We start from the raw sequence: 8,953 nt of genomic DNA on the forward strand, positions 1-8,953 counted from the left end.
ATGGGGTAAAAAAGGATTTGATGTACCTTCTCTTAACTAAATACAGCATATAAAATCAGTGTGGAAATATATTCCATAACAGATTTAGATCAGTAGCAGTTAAATTCTTTCACAATTGCTTCTTCCCTAATATGCTACATTTAGAAACATCAATAGATCTAGCCAGAGGAAAAAAGCACACAGGCATGCTGCCCCAGCATTCAGGTTTAGATATTCTTCACCACCCTATCATATCCTTGGCATAAAGAATACTATTCCTCCCCTCCCCCTCACCTCCATTTTTAGTATAAAAACAAGTCAGAAGAATATTTAAGATACTTCTAAATACTCATAATCAAAAAGCTTCCATGAACATAATGCAGAATATCCTGTATCATACAGTAATTCAAGATCACCTCTTCGAGGGAGGCTCATTTAAATGCAGGAGTTGAAGCAACCTCCAGTGTCAGGCTGTAGTGTCCAATATCATTTTACATGCTACCAATGGCTTGATTTTGCAGACAAATATAAGCAAGAGACACTTTCTTTCTCAGGGTTCTTTAAAAGGAAAAAAAAAACCAAAACCAAACCAAACACCCACCCTTTTCTATGCAATTGTAACATAGAAATTAATCTTCAACATTTTTACTGTAGTTTCTTGTCCATTATTAATGAAAAAAACCCCCGTGATCAAAAGATAATGTTCTACCATAAAAGAGATTTCCTTCTCCTTCCTGCTCTGCATTTTGTCTCAACTATATATTAGTCCCAGTGATATTATGCAAAAAACTGATAAGCAGACAATACAAACTTCCAAGTTAATAAAAGCCAGGAATTTCAAATGAAGAATTAAAAACCAAACAAACCAACCCAAAACCCACACAACTCATATGCCAAATAAAAGCAGACTAGAAACAGCACACTGTCATCAGGAAAGGTACTTAAATTGAAGCTGAATACTGGGTTTATTCTGTCTGCTATCATTTCCCCTCTCTCCCAACCTCTATCTTCATATCACAGCAGCAAATCCTTTGGTATTAATAAAAAAACCCCAAACCAAACAAACAAACAAAAAACACCAAAAAACCCAAAACAGTAGTAGTAACAGAGTTGAATGAAATTTTGAAAAACAGTCAGTTAAACAGCCCATTACAACTGCTAACAGTAAATGCAATTACTATGTTATCATGCACAGTCTAGTTAAAAAACAAAAACCCAACACACACATACACAAAAAAACCCCCCACAATGTAATTTTGTCTGTTTCCTCTAAACCCAAGCTCTTATGCTGAGGCTTTCACTCCGATACTGTTTGTTACTATGAAGCTATCTTGTATGTATATTTAGAACACACACATCTTTGTCTTGTGTGTAGCAGCTCTTACAAGTTGGAAATATTTCACAAGAAAATATTTATTTTTACAATAGTGATGACAGAATTTTAAGCTTATTTTAAGTGTCCATTTTAACTGTATTATAGATACTATATAGCTAGACATTACTGTCTCTCACACCTCCAGATTTGCTTCAGTTTTCTCTTGTTATTCCTGGTAGAATCCAACATAATATTTTCTGTTAACTTTTATCTAAAGGTTTAAAGGCAGAATCAGATTATTTTTTTTCTTAACAGGTTAAAGAGGAAGGAGATGCTGCCTGAATAAGAGAGAGCGATTTAAAATTGTGTTCAGTGGATGAGCTGACAAAGTGGGAAGCTTCTGTTTTAAAAGAAAACCTGACTGTGCTTAAGAGTAGTAGCAGAAACCACAAACAGAACCAACTTTAGAACCACACAAAGAGGACTCTGGGAATTATGTCAACCTCAGACAACATCCCCACCCATATTCACCCCATTTATACCCCAGAATCCCTAACACCTACAGCAGTATGTGGCCTCAGAAAAAAACAAACAAACAAACAAAAAAAACCCCCAAAACCCCCAACCAACCAACCTCTCATCTCCATCCCTCAACAGCACAGTTTCATTGCAGCTACAAGGCAGAAATGCACGAGAGGCATGAAAATCAACCTTTTAGTTGCAGTATTTCTCATCCCCTTCCTTATTACCAGAGACAAGGAGACAAGAGAAGTCATCCCTGAAACTTACCGAGGCTACAGGATGATCAGAAGGAGAATGCAGATAACAAGGTCTTTGGAATCGCCTCAGTATCAGATAAACCCAGATGAATGGCAGATAGGGCCATTCTAGCCCAGGTATTTCACTCAGGCTGAGAAACTGAGGGTCAGACGATTCTAAACACAAACCCACAGCGACTCCAAGGCTCTCACTGTTACAGGAGGAACCTCCACCCAAACTCACTCACCCTACTTAGATATGCATCACAGAGCGATCCGGGAAGCCTTCAGCTCCACACGCTAGTCCCCCACCACTGCCTCAGGAATGCCCCCCTTCTAACTACACTCGGCGCTAAAGTTACAATGGTTAGAAAGAGGTAAAGGCATTTACACGCTGCCCTGGGAATCCTCTCATCCCCAGCCCTGGGATTACTCCTCACACACACAACCCGTCTGCGCTCCCCTGCCTCCTCCCCTCAGGGAAACACAACCATATTGGGGAGGGGGGCGAGAGGGAGAGAAGAGAGCCGCCCCTCAGGGCCAGCCCCAAGCTGCTCCCTTCCCCGGCAAGGGGCAGCCCGCCCTCCCCCATCCCAGTCCCACCCCAGCGCTAGAAGCAGGGGAACCAGGACTAGAACTCTCCTCCCTCCACTCGTTACTCCCTCCCTCCAAACCCCACTCACCTGGGAAAGGAGCCAAAGCTCGGCTACGTCTCCTTCTCCCCGTCTCCCCCACACTCAGCCTCTCGCCGCCATTTTCCTCGCTACCTAGATTTAAATAGGAACCAGCCTCCGCGAGAGGAGCCACAGGGCGGCGCGAGGCATTGTGGGACCTGTAGTACAGCCTCGCGCGGGGGCTCATGGGACGCCCCTCCGCGCGGGGCATCACGGTACTTGTAGTACCCCTGTGGGCCCGACGGTTTTCTGAGCCACCGCCCGGGGGCCCGCCCGGTTTCTCCCGCCGCGGCCCGGTGGCTGGCAGCCGGCCGCGGCTTAGCCTGGCGCCCGCTCCTCGACATCGTCGCTGCTTTCCCGCGCTCTCCCCCGAAGAGCGGTCCCAAACGGGGTCGAGGAAGCGGTGCCGTGGGAAGCTCCCCGCGGCAGGCCCGTCCCGGCAGCGTGCCTAGCCACGGCGCTCGTAGAGGCCCGTGGGTTAAACGCGAGGCTGGCACTGCACTCAGCGTGCCTGGTGTCGAGCGCTGCAGCCGCAGGTAGTCCACGGAGTCACAGCAATACAGTACTTAATAAAGACCGTCTTATGCCCACCAAGGATTAAGATACAATAAGGTGTCGGCCCCACACACAGCACGCAATCACAACACAGAGGTGAAGCTGCAGCTAAATAACGTTTGTGGAGTATTTGCTACACCAAGCACCATTTTTTCCATTTCCATAAGGAATAAAACCAGTCTATTGAAGCAAATGTTTAATAAAATGCAAACAGATCGGGATAGAAGTTACATTCTTTTTTAATAGCTTCAGTTACTCTCTACTGCAGGTATGCGTCAAAGATGGTTTTCAAACTAACTCATAACAGTTCACTTGCCATCCGTAAAAAAGCAAGGCAAGGATATGAAGGACTGGGTACTTATAAAATATAACCTTCCTATGCCACAGTTTGCTTGCATAAACACTATTTTCATAAACTTTTTTAGAATGAGCATTTAAAACTTTGCAGACTACAACACGGTATGTGGAAAACACTGTATACCTCAGTTTTAGGTACTCATAAAGCAGCCATATAAAAATGCTCTTTTTATTTTGAAAATTTATAGTGTGAGACAATGAAACTGCACTGACTTAAGTCCTGCCAAGCTATTCATACAGAGCTCATTACAGGACCATAGCCACAATTAGTATTCAAGATGGACAGACAAGTAAAGCCATTAAGTACACCTTCCAGTAATTCCCTCCTTCCCCCCGCTAAAAAAACAAACAAAAAAAAAAAAAAAAAAAAAAAGGTCATACTAGTGTTGGGCTTCTGTGAGCAAGTTACTGGTACAATATGAGCCTCCAGCTACTTCTGAAACAAGCATTACACACAAAAAATATCCAGAGATAGAAGAAATTCAAATATGTCAAGTTCTGGAAAAATAAGCTCCACCTTAGATTTTACTTTGCAGTTATACTACATGAGAATGTATCAATTATAAATGTCCATTTGTACTTACGAACACAAATTTAACCAACTGGTAGATACAGATTCCCTATCATGTTATCACAACAGAAAAGAGTTCATGTTGTTAGGGTACCTTAAGAGGAGTGAGGTCCTGTTGCATTTCCTGAAAGTGTGAGGTCTGCTGTTTAATGACTCCACTTCCTCCATTCCAGGTAATCTTTTTCTGGAGGTTGTTCTCTTCTCTGACTATGAATTATAACAGACCATTTATCAGGGCAAAACCAAAGGAAGTATGGAGGGAGGAATAGGTTAATGAGAGGCAGTGGTAACATTGGACTTTAATCATGTTGTGGTTCTTTTTGTTTGGGCAAAATGCACATTATTCATATTTCTTCCATTTGGACCATAAGGTCTTCAAATTATATACTTACATTGCATCTATGACACCTTAGATTCAAGACTGATACAGAACTTCAGGTGTCAATAGAGTACAAATACTGTGCATCTTCCCCCCCCCCCCCTTTAACCTTTGGTTTTTGTTATAGCAATTATAAACACATAACTTCAAAATTAGCTCTAGCTTTATATAATGAAGGATACAGTGATAAAGTGCTCTCATTTTTCATTGATATGTGATGCTCTACAAAAATTAATAAGACCCCCCCCCCCCCCAAATTTTTGTACATGTCTTAAAAGCCAATCATAGTCAATGTAGCTGTAGAACTGTAACATTTAACATTTTTATCTATTTGCTCCACCTGCTGGTGCATATTCCTTTTAAAGCAGTCTTTAGAAGCCTAAATGTATTAAATATTTGGCCAAAGATGTACACAAGAGACATACATAAATTCAGCTTAAAGTCATGTAACCTACTAATTTAATCCAATCTGATCCAAACATTTTCTCAGTCAAAAAAAGGCCAATGGAAGCACAGACTTAAGGAAACATGACCAATAGCTCACTTTTTGGACACTGCCATTCATTTTTATTGTGACAATAATCCAGTCAGCCATCATTTTCCATCATCTATTCTTCTCCAATAAATGTTTTCTCTTCCACATGGGCACCTCTCTACATAACTGATTTGTCTCCTGAACTTTCCAAGACTAATTTCTGCTTGGACGATTAGTGCAAGAGAAACATCCTGTTTCTTCAGCCCATTTAATTGTTCTCTGCTCAGAGACAGAAAAAACCCCACTATGATCAACAAGCACTCTTTATAAAAAGTTTTACACAAGCTTAGATTTCTTTCCATTCCATCTATTGATAGTATTTTTTTTTATTTATTTTTTAAAATGTTTTACAAGGAAATAGTGACAACGTGCCCATTTAAAAAACAAAACAAAAACAAAACAAAACAAACAAAAAAAACCAGTTCTAGGCTATGACATTTTCCAATAATACTCCGGGACGGAAGTAGCTTTCCATCCCTTCTTCCCTTCCCAAATTAGAAATGGACAACACAAAAGAAAACAACTCTCTCTGCTCCCCCAAACCTAAAATCACACCCCAAGACCTTTGGTATTGGATTTTTTTTTTTATGTTCATAAAGAAACTTTATTTGGGGGTTCCCTATCTAACTAGGTTAAGCAGAACTAAGGTTTGTTGCATTACCACCAGGTTTTCTGGGGCTGAACTAGCACTTTTTAATGACTGAAAAATTTTAACTTGCTTTAAATTCCGTATTATTATTTTTATATTTTTTCTGTACACTAACTAATAGTTTGCAGTAGTGATAGACTGTTTGACTGGAGCTGAGAAGAATATCTGGTGTACAAAAGACCCTGAAATTACCATATAGACACCACAGGGACTGAAGAGAAAAGTTGTTCCGGCATTGAATAAGAAGCAAAGAAAACCAACACTGATAGGAAATGGGTAAAAGCATTGAAAACTGGAGTATATTTTGATTTTTTTTTTTTTTAAATAAAACCAAAGTACATACATACCTTATTCCTAGACTAGCAATCCAGTTTGTGGGGCTAATCTGCCTAACTGGCCAGACTATCAAGAGTTACTTGTTTAGCATAATAATAAAACAGGTTCTTTAATGGCAACAAAGGAAATGAAACAGAATTATAGAGTAAGATAAGATGCATCAGAAATACATCATTAGAGAACAATTTTTTTTTTTTAAGTTGAAAAAGTTTTCTTTAGCAATATTTTATGAAGTGAATAATCAGATCCTTACATATGCTGAAAACATGGCTCTTATGCTATGGATTATTGATTATCATTAAACAACAAATCCTCATGTAAACCATGGTGTAAAACAAAACATGTAAAACTAGGGTCTCTGCAAAATAATTTGTATTTTCAGCAACCTTTCACTAATCCATAATTTTATCTTATACAATCATTAAATTATATTTATGTGAATTCATTTTTCATAATGAATTTTTAAAAAACAACACATTTCAACACTAATTGTTTAACCAGAAAAAAGACAGACAAGTTGATTAACTGAAAAGAAAATACATCTTAAGGGGAATTAAAAACAAACCAGTATATTTGTTACAATCAGTCGCACATTGATCAATGTAGTCTGGAGTACATTGCTGGTTTCACTGAAAGAGTAACTGAATATGAGAATTTCAGGGGATAATTGTAACAAATAAATGTTACAACAATATTAGTTTGCAAACATTTCTCTCTTGCTCATGATCAGTAAATTAATAAGCTCAGTTCCAGCTACTGAGGCTTAAAGCTAAGCATCTAAAATTTCATAGTTTACAATATTAGTGTTGTTTTACCCATGTCTTTAACTACTAGACATTTTTTGTGGTAAAAGTCAACATTCAGATGGTTTAAAAAAGGCAGTACATACATGCTTTTCAATTTAAGTGGATGCAGCAGCCCATTTTAACATTAAGAAATAAATATAGATGAAACATTGCCTCCTCCATCCAAATTAATTTTATTAAAAAAAACCTAATTATTTAGAGAGTTACACAGCATTCAACGACACTGAGCATTTAGAAATTCTAGCATTTTTCAGAACTTGCTTAAAACTCCAGCTCCCAGACAACATCCTGCATTTTTAGAACCTGCTCTGAATGATTTCAGTTTTTAGTAGACTTGAACAGGAGCAGGCAAGAGCAACACTATTGTCCACATTGCTATGCCACCATACAGTCTCCACTCTATTCCACTTCATGTGGCCAACTCAAAATCTCAGTAAGAGGAGAACGTAAAATATATCAGCTAAAGGTTTCCTGTGACTCTGCTTTTAAAACCCAAGACAATCTGTTCATTCCTATTATACAGTTCAAGAACAGAGGTACAGATTTGTAATGTAAGCTTTTCTGCACTGCCTAAAAGATGCCCTTCCTCTTACCTTTAAAAGAATATTCAGGAGATAAAACAACTCTTACATACTCACTAAGAGAAAAGGAAGGTTAAAAGTAAGAGGACCTAATTTTGGTTTCCCAAGAAAGCAGATGCACAGTAATATTTTATATTTTGATGTGCATACGACTACTTGCAAAGGACCTCTGACATAAAAATTAACAATTAGATTGTGACAAGATACAACATACAGTTGCTCTGAAAGTCTTGTGATTTACATAAATTAAAATCTTAAACTAATGTAAAAAGAGCTTAATAGGATCATTCATTACAATATTACATTACTAGGGAACATGCCTCAACATCTGTGCTGACAGATTTTATGCAAGTTCAGCAAAGGCTACATGGTTGAAACAGGAAGAAATCGGTGTCTAATTTGATTGTTACTCTGTGATATTCATAATATTGAAAAAAAGTTTAAAATACAACCAGCTTAGTTCTCAAAAAACTAAGCTATATTTAAATAACAAAAAAAGAAAAAATTCCAACCACCAACAACAATCCACAAAACAAACCCCACCAAAAACAACCCTAACATGCTGCAGTCTTTATCCTAGACCTCAAGCATAGGCTGACTTGTCTGTTTCATGGCACTTAGCACCTGTGTTTCTAAGACTTTGGAAGATACTCTGTGACATAAACATGATTTTGCAGTACTCTCGTTACCCTTGGCTTAGATTTGGCCTTAATTTGGTCTCATTCAGCTAAGCACTTCTATATGAAAATTCTACTGTGCCTTTTGGTTTATTGACTCCATAACAAGATGCCTGGATTTACCTCAGATCTTGCTGTGACACAAGGGGTTTGGAATTGGTTTAAGTATTTGGTTAAAGATAAGCAATTTCAAAGACATTAGACATTTCTGGCAATGTTTTTGAAAGCTGCAACTCAAAAGAAATTGTCAAGCACTTGGGAATTCATAGTTGATTACCTACGTCTCATACCTTCCCTATAAAATATTGTGCTTAACACATAGAACAAACCCTGAACGTGGCAGTGTTTTCTAACCATGGAACAAACCAACAAATTTTCAATTAAACAGTATAAAAGGATTTTTAAAAGTAATTGCCAAGATAAGCTCAGAAATGTCTTAGACTTGTAAATTTAAAAAAGAAAGAAGTTGCTTAAAATACATCTAAGCAAATACTCCTTTTTCACCTGAGTTCTACTGTTCTGACTCCTCATTCCCACTCAGCCAGAAAAAAACCATTTAAACAAATCATCTTCATCTGATTTAACCACCACTTCACATTTCAGCTTTCACATATTCTCTATTAGCAAGCCAATGAAAAACAAACAAAAATCATAAGAATCACTGCCTTAATTCAGTTTACTTCTAAAAGCATATACACTTGCTTTTTTTTGTTAATGAACTAGTTGTTACACCAACCTGCTCATTTTCTTTATTTCTAAATTCAGTGGAACTATCTTTATA

The 8,953-nt window shown here is 38.2% G+C and overlaps 1 protein-coding gene across 2 annotated transcripts in view; it reads right to left on the reverse strand.

Moving 5' to 3' along the window:
* NCOA3 (nuclear receptor coactivator 3) overlaps positions 1-2,825 on the reverse strand; it is an 86,971-nt gene extending 84,146 nt beyond the window's left edge. For both annotated transcript variants that reach the window (XM_010569678.1, XM_010569677.1), the window contains exon 1: positions 2,736-2,825. The gene's annotated coding sequence lies outside the window, so the exon portion shown is untranslated. The remainder of the gene's footprint in view (positions 1-2,735) is intronic.
* Between the last annotated feature and the right edge of the window lie 6,128 nt (positions 2,826-8,953).

This window comes from Haliaeetus leucocephalus, unplaced genomic scaffold, assembly GCF_000737465.1.
Source record: "Haliaeetus leucocephalus isolate CR32 unplaced genomic scaffold, Haliaeetus_leucocephalus-4.0 Scaffold273, whole genome shotgun sequence".
Lineage (NCBI taxonomy): Eukaryota > Metazoa > Chordata > Aves > Accipitriformes > Accipitridae > Haliaeetus > Haliaeetus leucocephalus.